The following is a 16,867-nucleotide window of genomic DNA, read 5'->3' on the forward strand; positions in this document are numbered from 1 at the left end:
TGAATAATACTGAAAACAAATGGACAAATATGTATTTATTATTTAAATTTCAATGGAAAATGTATTTTTGATATGTATTCAAAAATAATAAAAATGGGGGGGCAATTATGCCACATTGGCCTCCCTTTACCAATAAAGTAGCTTCTTTACTAATAGAAAAACATTGGTGTGAAAAATATTAGTTTCTTATTCTCCTAATATTATAATGTAATATTTGCTTCATTAATTATATAATTTCAGAAAATGGAACTCTGAAAGCTCAGCCCCTATTTAAGTGATGTTTCATAATCTATATTCACAGGGCAACAAATTTATAATTGTATACCCATTTTCACACAGAAGCGTTATATTCCCTCCTGAGCAGTTCTGCAAATAAACAGTTTTGTCACTTCAACATGGCCACATTTGTTTGTTATCGTTTAAAATTCAAATAATGTGAGAGGAAATTACTTTTCAAATCATAAAAGTTTATGTCCTTGAACATTTTTAGCTGTACTTTCTCTGAAATCGGCTACTTTTGAATCTTGTGATTGAAGTTAGATGGTTATTTGGTTTTATTGTTCAAGGAGTTAATTGGCCTGCATTTAGCTTCTTTATTTTCTTTCACTAAAATTGCTTCTGGTTTATCTCTCTTATTTATATCAGTTTTTCTCTGAAACAGGGGCAGGGAAATAAATTTCCTCCCGTTTAAGGGTAGCTGCCCATACACAATGGTATTTACATCCTGAGGCATCTCCATGAGCAGACAAACACAATGGAAGCAGAGAGTCTTCAGTTTAAGAAGAAAGAAAAAAATCTTTAGTAAAGACTGATGGTCATCAAATAAATAAGACGACTTCAGAGAGTTTTCTTACTAACGAAACCAAAATGTTAGTCTTCGGAGATGTTTGAGACTCTTCGTGTATAAATTAAAGCTGAGATTTGCCCTCTTCCATTGGCAGGACGCAGCCTGGATCACCTGCTCAGAGCCGCGGACAGCATTTTATCTTCATCTTCTGCAGGTGTGGCCAAGGAGGAAGCTGGAAGAGTGAGGACTCTCCCGAGGGTGGCGCCTGAGCCCCTGAAGGTAAGCACCCAGGGTAACTGGGGACCATTCTCCACCCGCGCGATGTCTCCCCATGGTGTTTAGAACTCCCCTGGACTCTTAGTAACTGTGTGCCTCACAGCTCTCCTCTTTCTGAAAGCAAGCATTTATTGGGGTGATCTTGTTATTTTCTGTTACTGTGGCTTGTATGAGTGCATGGGAGGTTTCTTTTCATTTTGACTTGGTGTCTCTCTACCCATGGAATATCATATGAGAACAGAGCACGTGGTTCAGGTCCCAGACGATGACCTTGACGCACCAGCCTGAAGGGAGTGATAATGGCCCTTGGGACAAGGATGAGCGTGTCTTACGTAAAGGAAGTCTGAACTATCATTGGGTTCAGAAGCCACACACTGCTTCTTATTACTATTGCTCACACAAAGCCCATCTCTCTTTCTTCTGAGTAGACGATAGAATTGTACCTCTCAAACTTTTGTGAAATTAAGCATGGTAATGTCATATGTCAGCCAATGAAATATGAACAAAAGTAACTGGGTCTTTTTTGGGCAGAAACTTTAATAGGCAGTGCACAGTTCACCTTAATAAGTGAATGCATTGAATGAGATGGATCCCCTGTCAACATGAGCCCTGAGAACCGGGAGGAAGACAATTTGCCATCACCCTACATTAGCTGTGCAGGCTGAGTGAAGGTCAGCAAGACCTCGCCTGTCGTGATTAGCAAACTCAGGTTACATATAAATCACATGCAAAGAAGACCTAATGCAATCATGATGATCACAGATGGAAACGCAGTTACAGCAAATGCTTAAGACAGAGATTTTTATTTTAATGAATTGTTTCCTGTGGTTGGTGTGGGGGTTGGGTTCACATCCAAACTCTGCAGGGCAGGCCAGCAGGCTGGAGACAGAGGGAGGGGTGGATGTTGAACCCGAGTCTGGAGCCAGAATTTCCTTTTCCTTTGGAGGAGTTCAGTCTTTTGCTCTTAAAGCTCACCCACATTTTAAAGGATGATGTGTACTCTCAGTGTGTCTGGACTAAAATGTTAATCACAGCTAACGAAATGCCTTCACCACAACATCTTGCCTGGCATCTGAAAAAATCCCCGGACATGCTAGTCTACCTAAGTTAACACATGCATGGATCATCACTTGCTATTTTCTTGCCTTTCCCGTGTTTTAACAAATACGTAAGGTGGAGCAGTGGTCAGCTCTGGGAGGTAAAGTTTCTAGGTAGAGGCAGAACATTTTACAGATGTACTTTCTAGCAGCCACAGTGTGGGCGCTCACAGGAGAGAGTCAGTAGGCTTCCTTCTCTGTCTGCAGGCGCAGACCATGCCCAGGGCGAGCGTGACTTAGCATCTAGTGTCACAGGTCAGTTTCACGTCCCCCGTGTTAACACCGAACACCACAAGTCTGACCACACACCCATCTTCTCATGAGTGTGGGTCTTTTAGAAGATAGTGTGGCTTCATGTTTCTTATTGGTTAGGTTCAAGAACTCCCCAAGTAGCTCTTCCTGAGGTCCAAATGGTAATCCTGAGGGTAGAAATACAAACAAGCCAAAAAAAAAAAGAGGAAACAAACAAAAAAAAAAACACCCTGTGGTTTGTAATTGTATTTTCTCTTCTGGTCTAAAAAGATGCAAATATGTGATTTTTTCCATGCTGTCCATTTTGTTTAGTGAAGGGTCATTTCACTGGAATCTACTATAAGTGTGAGATATGCCTTTGGTTTATAATTTTCTTAGTTTGAATTCAGGATAGATTTGGGTTATCATTTTCTTAGTTCAAAATCCTGAATTTTTTTAATTTTAAAAATAATTTCCAGGAAAGCTCATCCTTTTGGTGAAAATAAATGAATATGCTTATAGCTATAATCAGCTTGATTATCACTAAATGGAGAAAACATTTTAAATCCAAGTGATAAATGCATGTAACAATGTGTAGACACACACATATATAATTCTACTCTGGTTGTGGCTATTTCTTAACCTAGTATCAATTTTGAGATAATAACTCAAGCTGTACACTTGTAATTTTTATTCTGTACCTCAGCACTAAAAAAATCTAATCCATAGGACTGATTATCATGACAACAACAATCTCTCACTATACCACTTTTCACTCAATTCCATCTTTATTTGTTCAGTCACATTTCCTGTTTCTATGTGGACAATACCATCTTGAATGTTTGTGAGCATCTTTGCTCAGGGTCCTTCCTCTTCCCTCCTTACTTCTCTCAATCTGTAAGTGTTGGGTCCTTCCAATCTCCTTGTCCATGTTGGCCTGTGTTCTGTGCAACGTTGCGTTCTCTCATGTGACTGTGCATGTCTGGTCATTCTGCCAAACATTGCTGAGACATAGGTTCATGTCATCTCTGTGGTCCCTGCACTCATTCATGTCACTGAAGTATTGATGTTGGGATGTCTGCTGCAAGAATACAGTCATGAGTGGTAGGCTTCAGCAAGAGTGAAGATGGAGTAAGAGAGTAACAGAGTGAGTATCCTTCTCACAGTGTTGGGGTGGTGGAGCCAGACTTGAATTCCCTTGGGGTGGACTGAGGGCTGGGCTGTTCTGAACTCTCATCGCCTCTAACAGAGGCTAAGACAATATAGGCCAGCTCTGTCAGTCCATCTGGGCTGCTGCCACTGAGTTCCAGAGACTTTCTGGCTTATAAACACCAGGGATCACTGCTTACAGCTCTGGGGACTGAGGTGGCCTGGATCCACGTGCCACCACTTCTGTGTCTCACGAGAACCTGCTTCCCCTTCATGAACGTCACCTTCTCACTCTCTCCGCAGATGGCAGAATGGACACTGGAGTTCTCTGAGATCCCTTTTATCAGGGCAATAGCCCCATTCACAGTTTTCCTGCCCTAAAGACCCATTCACCTCTCAAAGGCCTTGCCTCCTCAGAACATCGCATTAAGGATTAAATTTCAAGGTATAAATTTCAGGAGGACACAGATATTCAGTCTTTGGCACTAACATTTTTGTCCTTGAATTTTTCATTATTCCTTATTTATTTATTGTTGTAAGCATATTTGTTGTTGTTGTTGTTGTTCAGTCACTAAGTCATGTTCTGACTCTTTGAGACCCCATGAACAGCAGCACACCAGGGTTTCCTGTCCTTGACCACTCCCGCAGTTTGCTAAAATGCATGTCCACTGAGTCAGTGATCCATGCAACCATCTCAGCTTCTGTTACCCTCTTTTCCTCTTGTCCTCAATCTTTCCCAGCATCATAGTCTTTTCCAGTGAGTCAGCTCTTTACATCAAGTGTCCAAAGTATTGGAGTTTCAGCTTCAGCATCAGTCCTTCCAATGAATATTCAGGCTTGATTTCCTTTTGGATTAACTGTTTTTTTCTTCTTGCTGTCCTAGATATTCTCAAGGGTCTTTTTGAGCACAGTTGTTAAAATGCATCAGTTCTTCACTGCTCAGTCTTCTTTACGGTCCAGTTCTCACATCCATAAGCATATTCAGTTCAGTTCAGTTGCTCAGTCATACATGACTTTTTGCAACCCCATGGACTGCAGAACGCTGGGCCTCCCTGTCCATCACCAACTCCTGGAGTTACTTAAACTCATGTACATTGAATGGGTGATGCCATCCAACCATCTCATCCTTTTGTCCCCTTCTCCTCCTGCCTTCAGTCTTTCCCAGCATCAGGGTCTTTTCAAATGAGTCAGCTCTTCACATCAACTGGCCAAAGTATTGGAGCTTTGGCTTCGACATCAGTCCTACCAATGAACACCCAGGACTGATCTCCTTTAGGATGGACTGGTTGGATCTCCTTGCAGTCCAAGGGACTCTCAAGAGTCTTCTCCAACACCACAGTTCAAAAGCATAAATTCTTCAACACTCAGCTTTCTTTATAGTTCAACTCTAACATCCATACATGACCACTGGAAAAACCATAGCCTTCAACAGACAGACCTTTGTTGACCAAGTAATGTCTCTGCTTTTTAATATGCTATCTAGGTTGGTCATAACCTTCCTTCCAAGGAGTAAGCGTCTTTTAATTTCATGGCTGCAGTCACCATCTGAAGTGATTTTGGGGCCCCCAAAAATAAAGTCTGACACCGTTTCCACTGTTTCCCCATCTATTTGCCATGAAGTGATGGGACCACATGCCATGATCTTAGTTTTCTGAATGTTGAGCTTTAAGCCAACATTTTCCTTCTCCTCTTTCACTTTCATCAAGGGGCTCTTTAGTTCTTTACTTTCTGCCATAAGGGTGGTGTCATCTGCATATCTGAGGTTATTGATATTTTCCCTGGCAATCTTGATTCCAGCTTGTGCTTTCTCCAGCCCAGCGTTTCTCATAATGTACTCTGCATAGAAGTTAAATAAGCAGGGTGACAATATACAGCCTTGATGTACTCCTTTCCCTGTTTGGAACCAGTCTGTTGTTCTATGTCCAGTTCTAACTGGTGCTTCCTGACCTGCATACAGATTTCTCAAGAGGCAGGTCAGGTGGTCTGGTATTCCCATCTCTTTCAGAATTTTCCACAGTTTATTGTGATCCACACAGTCAAAGGCTTTGGCATAGTCAATAAAGCAGAAATAGATGTTTTTCTGGAACTCTCTTGCTTTTTCGATGATCCAGCAGATGTTGACAATTTGATTTCTGGTTCTTCTGCCTTTTCTAAAACCAGCTTGATCATCTGGAAGTTCATGGTTCACATATTGTTGAAGCCTGGCTTGGAGAATTTTGAGCATTACTTTACTAGCATGTGAGATGAGTGCAATTGTGCAGTAGTTTGAGCATTCTTTGTCATTGCCTTTCTTTGAGATTGGAATGAAAACGGACGTTTTCCAGTCCTGTGGCCACTGCTGAGTTTTCCAAATTTGCTGGCATATTGAGTGCAGCACTTTCACAGCATCATCTTTTAGGATTTGAAATAGCTCCACTGGAATTCCATCACCTCCACTAGCTTTGTTCATAGTGATGCTTTCTAAAGCCCACTTGACTTCACATTCCAGGATGTCTGGCTCTAGGTGAGTGATCATACTATCATAATTATCTGGGTGGTGAAGATCTTTTTTGTACACTTCTTCCGTGTATTCTTGCCACCATTTCTTAATATCTTCTGCTTCTGTTAAGTCCCTACCATTTCTGTCCTGTATTGAGCCCACCTTGCATGAAATGTTCCCTTGATATCTCTAATTTTCTTGAAGAGATCTCTAGTCTTTCCCATTCTATTGTTATCCTATATTTCTTTGCATAGATCGGTGATGAAGGCTTTCTTATCTCTCCTTGCTATTCTTTGGAACTCTGCATTCAAATGGGTATATCTTTCCTTTTCTCCTTTGCTTTTTGTTTCCCTTCTTTTCACAGATATTTGTAAGGCCTCCTCAGACAGCCACTTTGCTTTTTTGCATTTCTTTTTCTTGGAGACGTTCTTGATTCCTGTCTCCTGTACAATGTCATGAACCTTCGTCCATAGTTCATCAGGACTCTGTCTATCAGATCCAGTCCCTTAAATATATTTCTCACTTCCATGATAGTCATAAGGGATTTGATTTAGGTCATACCTGAATGGTCTAGTGGTTTTCTCTACTTTCTTCAATTTGAGTCTGAACTTGGCAATAAGAAGTTCATGATCTGAGCCACAGTCCCCTCCTGGTCTTATTTTTGCTCACTGTATAGAGGTTCTCCGTCTTTGGCTGCAAAGAATATAATCAATCTGATTTTGGTGTTGACCATCTGATGGTGTCCATGTGTAGAGTCTTCTCTTGTGTTCTTGGAAGAGAGTGTTTGCTATGACCAGTGTGTTCTCTTGGCAGAACTCTATTAGCCTCTGCCCTGCTTCATTCTGTACTCCAAGGCCAAATTTGCCTGTTACTCCAGGTGTTTCTTGACTTCCTACTTTTGCATTCCAGTCCCCTGTGATGAAAAGGACATGTTTTTTGGGTGTTATTTCTAGAAGGACTTTTAGGTCTTCACAGAACTGTTCAACTTCAGCTGCTTCAGCGTTAGGGTCGGGGCATATACTTGGATTACCATGATATTGAATGGTTTACATTGGAAATGAACAGAGATCATTCTGTCGTTTTTGAGATTGCATCCAAGTACTGCATTTCGGACTCTTTTGTTGACCATGATGGCTGCTTCATTTCTTCTAAGGGATTCATGCCCGCAGTAGTAGATATAATGGTCATCTGAGTTAAATTCACCCATTCCAGTCCATCCTAGTTTGCTGATTCCTAGAATGTCAGTGTTCCCTCTCGTCATCTCCTGTTTGACCACTTCCAGTTCGCCTTGATTCCTGGGCCTGACATTCCAGGTTCCTATGCAGTATTGCTCTTTACAGCATCAGACCTTGCTTCTATCACATCTCATCCACAACTGGGTATTGTTTTTGCTTTGGCTCCATCACTTAATTCTTTCTGGAGTTATTTTCCCACTGATCTCTAATAGCATATTGGGCACCTACTGACCTGGGGAGTTCATCTTTTCATACTGTTCATGAAGTTTTCAAGGCAAGAATACTGAAGTGGTTTGCTATTCCCTTCTCCAGTGGACCACATTCTGTCTGACCTCTCTACCATGACCCATCCGTCTTGGGTGGCCCCACATGGCATGGCTTAGTTTCATTGAGTTAGACGAGGCTGGGGTCCATGTGATCAGATGGCCTGTTATCTGTGATTGTGGTTTCAGTGTGTCTGCTCTCTGATGCCCTCTTTCATTGTGTACCATCTCACTTGGGTTTTCTTACCTTGGACATGGGATATGTCTTCACAACTGCTCCAGAAACGCACAGCCACTACTCCTTACCTCACACGTGACCAAAATATTGGAGTTTCAGCTTCAGTATCAGTTCTTCCAATGAATATTCAGGATTCATTTCCTTCAGGATTCACTGGTTGGATTGCCTTGCAGTCCAGGGAATCTCAAGAGTCTTCTCCAACACCACAGTTCAAAAGCATCAATTATTTGGCTCTCTGCTTTCTTTATATTCCAACTCTAACATCCATATATGACTACTGGAAAAACCATACCTTTGACTAGATGGACCTTTGTTGGCAAAGTAATGTCTCTGCTTTTTAATATGCTGTCTAGGTTGATCATAACTTTTCTTCCAAGGAGCAAGTGTCTTTTAATTCATGGCTGCAATCACCATCTACAGTGATTTGGAGCCCACAAAAATAGAGTCTCTCACTGTTTCCATTGTTTCACCATTTGCCGTGAAGTGTTGGGAGGAGATGCCATGACCTTAGTTTTCCGAATGTTTGGTTTTAAGCCCACTTTTTCACTCTCTCTTTTACTTTCGTCAAGAGGCTCTTTAGTTCTTCTTTGCTTTCTGCCATAAGGGTGGTGTCATCTGCATATCTGAGGTTATTGATATTTCTCCTGGAAATCTTCACTGCAGTTTTTAACCTTATCCAGTCCAGTATTTCTCATGATTTAATAAGCATATTAGGTAAATTCTATTATTATGTAGACTGAGGAACTTTTTTTTAGAGAGATTAAAAATTTTCTCTCAAGGACATGGAGAAAATAGTCAGCATTTTGGTTTGGATCTGTGTGGTACAAGAATCTTCAGTTGACCACTGAACTGCATATGCCCCTGTGGTTCTATTATGATGACATCAGTTCTTGTGTCTCCAGTACTCAGTAATCCATTTCTGCTGAGGAACTAAAGCTTGCTCTGAACTCAGTCCTTGAGCATTTCTTCCAAACTTTCTCATTACCCACCCCTATGCTCATAAAGTGGCAGACTTTATTTTCTTGGGCTCCAAAATCATTGAAGTTGATGACTGCAGCCATGAAATTAAAAGACACTTGCTCCTTGGAAGAAAAGCTATGACAAATGCAGACAGCCTATTAAAAGCAGAGACATTACTTTATCAACAAAGGTCTGTCTAGTCAAAGCTATGGCTTTTCCACTAGTCATATATGGATGTGAGAGTTGGACCATAAAGAAAGCTGAGTGCTGAAGAATCGATTCTTTTGAACTGTGGTGTTGGAGAAGACTCTTGAAAATCCACTGGACTGCAAGGAGATCCAACCAGTCCATCCTAAAGTTAACCAGTCCTGAATATTCACTGGAAGGACTGATGCTGAAGCTGAAACTCCAGCTTTGGCCACCTGATACAAAGAACTGACTCATTTGAAAAGACCCTGATGCTGGGAAAGATTGAAGGCAGGAGGAGAAGGAGACAACAGAGGATGAGATGGTTGGATGGCATCACCAACTCAATGGACATGAATTTGGGTAAGCTCCGGGAGTGAGTGATGATCAAGAAGGCCTGGCATGCTTCAGTCCATGAAGTCGCAAAAAGTTGAACACAACTGAGCAACTGAACTGAATGCTCATTCATAATTTTGGTACTTTTATATCAATCACAAGGTTCTACTTTTTCCTGACTTTTTACCTTCCCTTTCCTCCTGGCTATGCTGTCATTTTATTTTCCTTGACATTGTGAACACATGCCATTTGGGAGCTGGCCCCATCCTCAATATATTGATTCCTTATTCTATGAAAATTCCTCACCTGATCTGTTAGGGTCTCCTTGGTGTGATGTGGATATAAGGAATTTTGTAGAACACTGAAATTGGTGTGACATATTGGAATCTGTACCTTTCGTAGTTATCAGTTTTTGGGCAAGTACAATAAAACTTGACACGTAGAAAGATTTGAAAAGGAATGTTATGGATAACACATTTTATTAATGTCTCTGAAAATTTTGCAGTGAAAAAATTCTGGAAGACTGTTAGGTATTCATTTCTATAGACAGAGGAACTTTTGAATATGGAGTAATAAATGGTCATCTACCAAGTTTGCCTGGATGATATGCATGGTTGAATGTTTAATTGGGTGAAAATGTGCCCCAAATTCATTTGGGATTGTATTAAATAGTTATGGACAATTTTGAATTATCTTTCTCTGAGAATCTGTGATCCCTTCTGTAGTTATGGGTGAGCAGTTATGGAAAGTTTGGAAAGATTTGGAAAGCAGTTATGGAAAGATTTTTCAAAGAGCATGGCATGGATAGATAATCCATGGAGTTGGGAAGACACTACAATTCCTTTTAAATAAAAATAATAATGTTCAGAAATATAGTTTGAAAGAAAGAGAAAGGGGCCAAAGCTCAAATGTGCTTCCCTGGTGGCTCAGATGGCAAAGAATGCACCTGCAATGTGCAAGACCAGGGTTCGATCCTTGCGTTGGGAAGATCCCCTGGAGGAGAGCATGGCAACTCACTCCAGGCAAGTATTCTTGACTGGAGAATTCCCATGGACAGATGAGGCTGGTGGGCTACAGTCCACGGGGTCACAAAGAGTCGGACATGACTGAGCAGCTAAGCACAAAAGCTCAAATATTAGCACAGCAGAAAATCATGAGTTTCACTGAGTGATCACTGGATCTTTGCATTTTATTTATTACATTTTCATGATATTTGTTTTATTCTAGCTGTTGTTGTAAAAGGTATCAGGGACAGGTAGACAGTAGCTGGTCAGCTGAGAGGCTCTACCCTTTTTATTATTCTCCTAGAACCTGGATCTAGCCAGGGTATATTTTGGTCATAGTGATTGCAGAAAAAAGGCAGGCCAGCAGAACTATGTCTGGTCCATGAAGGCCCAGGATTGGCACATTGCTATTTCTACCTCATTTCTTTGGCCCTAGTGAGTTGCATGGGAGAGCAAGGAGTTGATGATCAAGCAAGGGTGATTTACCCCTAAAGAAAACTTAGCAAAATGTGGTAGGATAGAGACATGAAGAAATAGGGCGAGTGGTTCAACCCACCATCTGTGTTAATAAGTTATATTCTGTTGTCATTCAGGTGCTCAGTCATATCCAACTCTTTGTGACCCCATGGACTGCTGCACTCCAGGCTTCCCTGTCCTTCACTCACTGTCTCCCAGAGTTTGCTCAAACTCATGTCCATCAAGTTGGTGATACCATCTCATCCTCTGTCACTGCCTTCTCCTCCTGCCCTCAGTCTTTCCCAGCATCAGGGTCTTTTCCAGTGAGTTAGCTCTTTGCACAGGTGGCCGAAGTATTGGAGCTTCAGCTTCAACATCAGTCCTTCCAATGAGTATTTGCCAGGGTCCAGCCCTGGTGGATCGAGGGTAATTCAAAGTGGGGATGGAGTCAGCAAGGAGAGACTTATTTATAAAGAGAGATTAGGAAAGAATAGTGTAGTAGGGAAATTAGTGGGGAAAAGAGGCTTAATAACTTGGTTTACACGGAGAACCAATAAAACTCTGAGACAAGGAGGCCACCGGCGCCCACTTGAATAGCAGAGGGTGCCCCGCCTTGGGCTCCCTCTCACGTGGGTCTTAGAAGCCCAGGCAAATAAGTATACATGGTGAGCCTCCACGCTTCAGATGGGAATTCAGCCAGAAAAGGGAGAAAAGAATGACATGGGGGAGCCAAGCATCGGTGCCAGACCCACAACTTTATTTTCAAAAGCAGCTTGTGTACCCCAGGTTGTACATAAAGAAATAGTGGAATATGCAGAGTTATGCAGGGGCAGCAGCCCTGACCCTTGTTGAGACCAGGCTTTCCTTTTGCATACCTTCCTGTATACAAAAGGTCTTAAGTGGTTTTACATCATCTTCTGGCCAGGGGGCCTGTTAACAGTTTTATGGCTCTTTTCCTAGGTAAATGTCTATCAACCAGAAAACTCTTTTTCCCTTGAAGTGTTTTTTCTTAATTTGCATCACCCTCAAAGTACTAAATAAAGTTACATTCCTGTAGAACAAAGGTGCAGTGGGTTATAACAAAGAAAGTACTTAACTCAAAGATCTAATGTTGCTAATACCAGGGCTACTACCAGTTTTTTTTACATGCCAACTATATCAACAAATAAAAGATATGAAAATTTGGCAGCAAGTATTGGCTCAACAAATCAAACCCTTAATCAGTCCTAGTCTAATGATTTTGACTCCTCGGAAGCCCCTACATTCCTAGGATGTTTTAAGCTTCCTATGCCTCTTGCAGTCAGGAGGCCGCAAGCAATCACATGTGCAGCTGTAAGAGTCTGGCAGACAGGCTAGAAAGCCATCAGAGGGGTTTTTGGATTGAAACACTCTTATTATGCCCAGGAGACTTATTATCTAAAAGTTCTAAATTAACTTTTTCCAGAAAAAGGTGGGGCAGGGGGATAGCCCCCTGTTAATGTCAGAAGAATGGGTGGAAAGCATAACACAGTAAAGCAGGCAGACTCTGGTTTTGGGGGTAGATGATCGATAAAATCCAAGGGGGACCCCTGAGGCCTAATCCCACCTTAGTGTTTTGTCAGGCCCCTTTCCTCATGACCTTTGCCACGGGCGGGATTCCCCATGCTGGCTCCCAGCAAGTATTCAGGGTTGATTTCCTTTAGGATGGACTGGTTTGATATTCTTGCAGTCCAAGGGGCTCTCAAGAGTCTTCCACAGCACCGAAGTTTGAAAGCATCAATTCTTCAGCACTCAGCCTTCTTTATGATCCAGCTCTCACATTCGTACAAGACTATGGGAGAAACTATGTCCTGGATTACTCACTGTACTCCTTCTAGAAGGCACCTTCTCTTTTGACCAGAACTGAGTCTTCTATGTCTTTTACACATCTGATGATGTGCAAGTCTAACTGTTGGAAGCGCATGTTTCAAACTTCTTTTTTTTTTTTCTCTACTACTCTCATATTTACAGTGCCAGGTTAAGAACATACTGTGACTCAGCTCCTGGTCCTGAAAATATGTCAAATTCTGTGCAGGTTGGCACCATGGGCTAAAGTAGTGTTACTGAAAACCATTTATGTATGTACTGAAAGAGTTGTTCATGGAAGTGGCTGGAAACCACATAATTGGGTTATATGTGGTCTTGGGTCAATTTCCCTTTTACTGGGTACTGAAAGTATCTGTAACCACTGCAGTGCCATCCAATACAAGGGCAAATTGAAGAGGACGTAGAAAGACTTTTTCATCAACTGTGATTTTTTCAGATTTTAGAAAAATATATACTTGTGTGAGAAATGTAATGCATCCATCCCAGGTCTTTAGAAATGGCTGAGCAAGCCAGGGCATCTTAAACTCATGTTTAGTTAGATTAGCAACAGACCAGACTTTTTGTTAATTCCTATCTTGCCTGTTTAAGCTACATGTATGTTGAGTTCATTCAGCAGTTCAGTAAAGTCTACATAAACTATTCCACAATCGTCAGAAACTTTACAACAATAAGAGTCAGTTACAAGTAGAAGGGTGTCAGTTACACGATCCTTTATTGAATGAAATATCAGGTATTCCTTGTCATTAGTCTGAGGGTGGGTTTTGTCAACCATGTGATAATCTGCTCTAGAGATGGTTTGATATGACCCCTGGGCTCAGAGAGAAAAACCGAAGAGGTCACTTCCTACTCACTTCATTTTTCTGTTTCAAGGTTGCAATCCTGTTTTAACTTAGTGCACTGGAAGACATACTTTTATGTAATTTTTACAAAAATAATAAAGCAGAAGTCACAGCTGAAAAAACTGAGCAGAAGATTTGGAAATGTTGCCTGTCTTTCTTCCTTATCATGTCTATAACAAGGGAGGCAGACAGGGCTCAGGGTTCTCAGTGTAAGTCACTTAGGGACACTGTACAGTCATAATACATTGGCCTTACCTGCTCACAGTGAAAACTGAGTCATAGCGAGATGAGGCCAGAGGTCTTGAGGTGTCTTGTCCGAGGGACTCCCTGATTTTTACATAAAGACTCAAGTATTCTGGAGACCAGATTACTAGGTGACAGACCTACAATCCAGCCCAGGCCAAACTACCCCAAACCATTAAAAAGAATAAAATACTTCTACCTGGGAAATTTGGGAGGCAATTTTGAGAAGATGCATTCAAGTGGAACCTTAAAGGATAAATAGATGATTTTAAGGGGGAAAGGTGAAAAGAGAGAATTCTTTATGAACAGAGGTAAGGAATATAGAATCTCTTTCCAGAGAGAAAAGAAGTCCAGGCTTCAGGAACCAGACAGTTTTGGAAGGGTGAGATTATGGAGTAAAAGAAGTAAAATTGATTCAAGGCATGACTATAGGGGGTCTCATGAACCAGCATAACAGTATGGATTTGATACTCCGTTCACTGAGAAGACAGTGCAAAATTTTGCCAGGACTTCAACTTGAATTTACCTGGTAGAAGTGAGACTTCTGACAAGATGTGACAAGATAACCTCCAGATTCGAAAATGTCAGAGATACAACGGTTAGCCAACCTTCACAAAAATTAAGCAAGAAGCACGGAATTAGGACAGACTGATACAGCTGAGACAGATATGAAGGGTGAAAAAAAAAAATCTCATAACAGAGAAGAAATTACAAATTGATCTCACCAGAGACAGAAAATGAGTGTGGTAAGCCACTCCTGGAAACTGAAAGGGCAGAGAGTGTAGATATTAAAAACGCGGTCATCGGGACTTCCCTGGCCATTTAGTGGTTAGGACTCTGTGCTTTCACTGCCGAGGGCCCAGGTTCAATCCCTGGTCAGGGAACTAAGATCCCACATGCCACACAAATTAATCGTGCTCTTCTGCCCTGTAGCTTGGGAATCTGATATATTTTCCATTTCACCTCTATGCCATTTTTCCCATGAAAGGGCACAATAAGTACTATATACCTCTCAGGGTTGTTATAACAATTCAAGTAAAATATTTAACATTCTGAGGACAGTACTTGGCTCAAAGGATTTTTAAAGGTTTGTTGGAAAAAGGAGCCTGCCCATAGTATGTACTCAAATGTTTTTTGAAAGAATGAGCCCCCTTGCTGTCCTTCAGCCCAAACCATTTACTTTCCAGAATGTGTTGGTCCAGCGACCCTAATATTCTGTGCAGCATCAGCTGGAATCTTATGTAAGAGCTGATATCCAAGCAGTCCCAGTTCCATTTGCTTTCCATCCAAGTTATCACAGTATTTTTACATAATATGGAAACAATGAAGGCTTAGTGACAGGATAGAAGTTATTTACTGAGCATATAGTACATCCATAAATTTTGAATATTCATTTAATTCCCACATTGGAGTATAAGAATGATGATTTTGTGGGACTTAACAAATGAGAGAACAGAGGTGTGGAAAAGTTCAGTTACATATCCATAGTCATCTATTTAGTAAATGTTGGAGTTTTGGAAGGACATTTGAACCCAGATCTGTCTGACTGCAATGCCCCTGTTCGGTTCAGCTGGTTCATACTGCCTGCAGGGCCAGCTGGGCCTGGGGCTAGCATTTATGGTCTTTCAGTGGCCATTCACTTTGTTTTCCATTAAGCTGCTTACCCTGGAAGGAAGTTACCCTGTTGATTTTCTTATATTTTTATCTCCATGGAGGATTGTTTGCTAAATTAAGCAATCTAATTTGATAGTGGAAGCAGGAACAGGCTGTCCAAACTTGGAAAAAATGCAAAAAACTTTTTTAAAAAAGTCTCTTCATAGAGAGACATATAGTTTGAAAATAAACAAATGACAGATAACCTTTCCAGAACGTAACAACACATTATGTTCAACCATACTTTGTAAATTAATGGACGAGCACTGTCCTCATTCTTCCGTTTAATCATTGAAGGGTTTGGCTTGCGGATCTGTTGCACAGAAAGAGAAGTATTCACCAACTCTTGGGTGAAAGTATTGGTCAAAGTATTCACCAACACAACAGCCTCGAGGAACTCAGGAATTTTGTCAAGCGGCAAAGTTGCCTCTGAGCCCATTTCAGAGACAAAAGAGAAAGCTGGCCTGAGTCCTCCATGTCAGCACGCCAGCTGGCCCACCCCCTGCCTGCCCCGGAATCCAAACTTTACAGCCTGAAGCTTCATGGAATTTTGTCTAAAATGAGATGAATAAGGCTTCCTAAACAGTCCGATCTTCACCGTGGCATTTTAGCTGGATGTTAGGCACTGCTCTTGTACAAACTGAAAAGTCCTATCAGTCACTCCTGGAAAAAAATGTTCCTGCGAGTAATTAAGTTTATGAGCAGAAACCGTGAATGGAGAACCAAATCCTACTTTCTGAACCATGAACTTCAAACACTGGCCTGATGTCTTACCATTTACAGAAACTGTGGGAAAATATTTGGAGACCTGAAGGTTAGTCTGCCTCTAAGTTGACACTAATTATAGGAGATGCTTCCCTCGGTAAGCCATGAAAGTGAGGAAGAAGAGGAAAATGCAAACACCACCACTCGCTGAGTGAACAACCTGCGTCCTTTAAGCACAAGAGCTGTTTTGAAACTTAAGGTCTTGCCTTTACATTTTACCAGTGTATCTTCATTTTTAAATAAACATTTTCAGTCAATTGTAAGGATACTTTATTGGTCTTAATTCAGGGCTCTTTTTCAAATGCCTGTTGCCCTTAGTACTAGACACTGACAAAAAGTGGTAAAGACTGGCAGCTTTCCTGGAGATAAGTAGGTGTAACACCTAAGTGTGAATTCCTTTAGTTCTCCTACTGATCTTCTTGGGATTCTGTTAAATGTCTTAGGACATGGATAAAAGGCAGATGGGCCTCGGAGAGAAGATGGAACACATCTTGTTTAGTTGCTCAGTCGTGTCCAACTCTTTTCCACCCCGTATACTGTGGCCACCAAGCTCGTCTGTCCATGGGATTTCCCAGGCTAGAGTACTAGAGTGAGTTGCCATTTCCTCCTCCAGGGGATCTTCCTGACTTAGGGATCGAACTGCAACTCCTACACTGCAGGCAGGTTCTTTACCACAGCCACCAGGAAGGCCCACCTGGTTGTCTAGTGACCAGTAAATGCTACAAGCACTGGGGGGCTGGGTGAAGGAGTCCCTGTCCTGGGGGTGCCTCCCAGGGAGGGTGGACACACAGCGGGCAAGCCGCTGATCCCAGCAGTGGGCCACCG

Source organism: Capra hircus, chromosome 27 (assembly GCF_001704415.2).
Source record: "Capra hircus breed San Clemente chromosome 27, ASM170441v1, whole genome shotgun sequence".
Taxonomy (NCBI): domain Eukaryota; kingdom Metazoa; phylum Chordata; class Mammalia; order Artiodactyla; family Bovidae; genus Capra; species Capra hircus.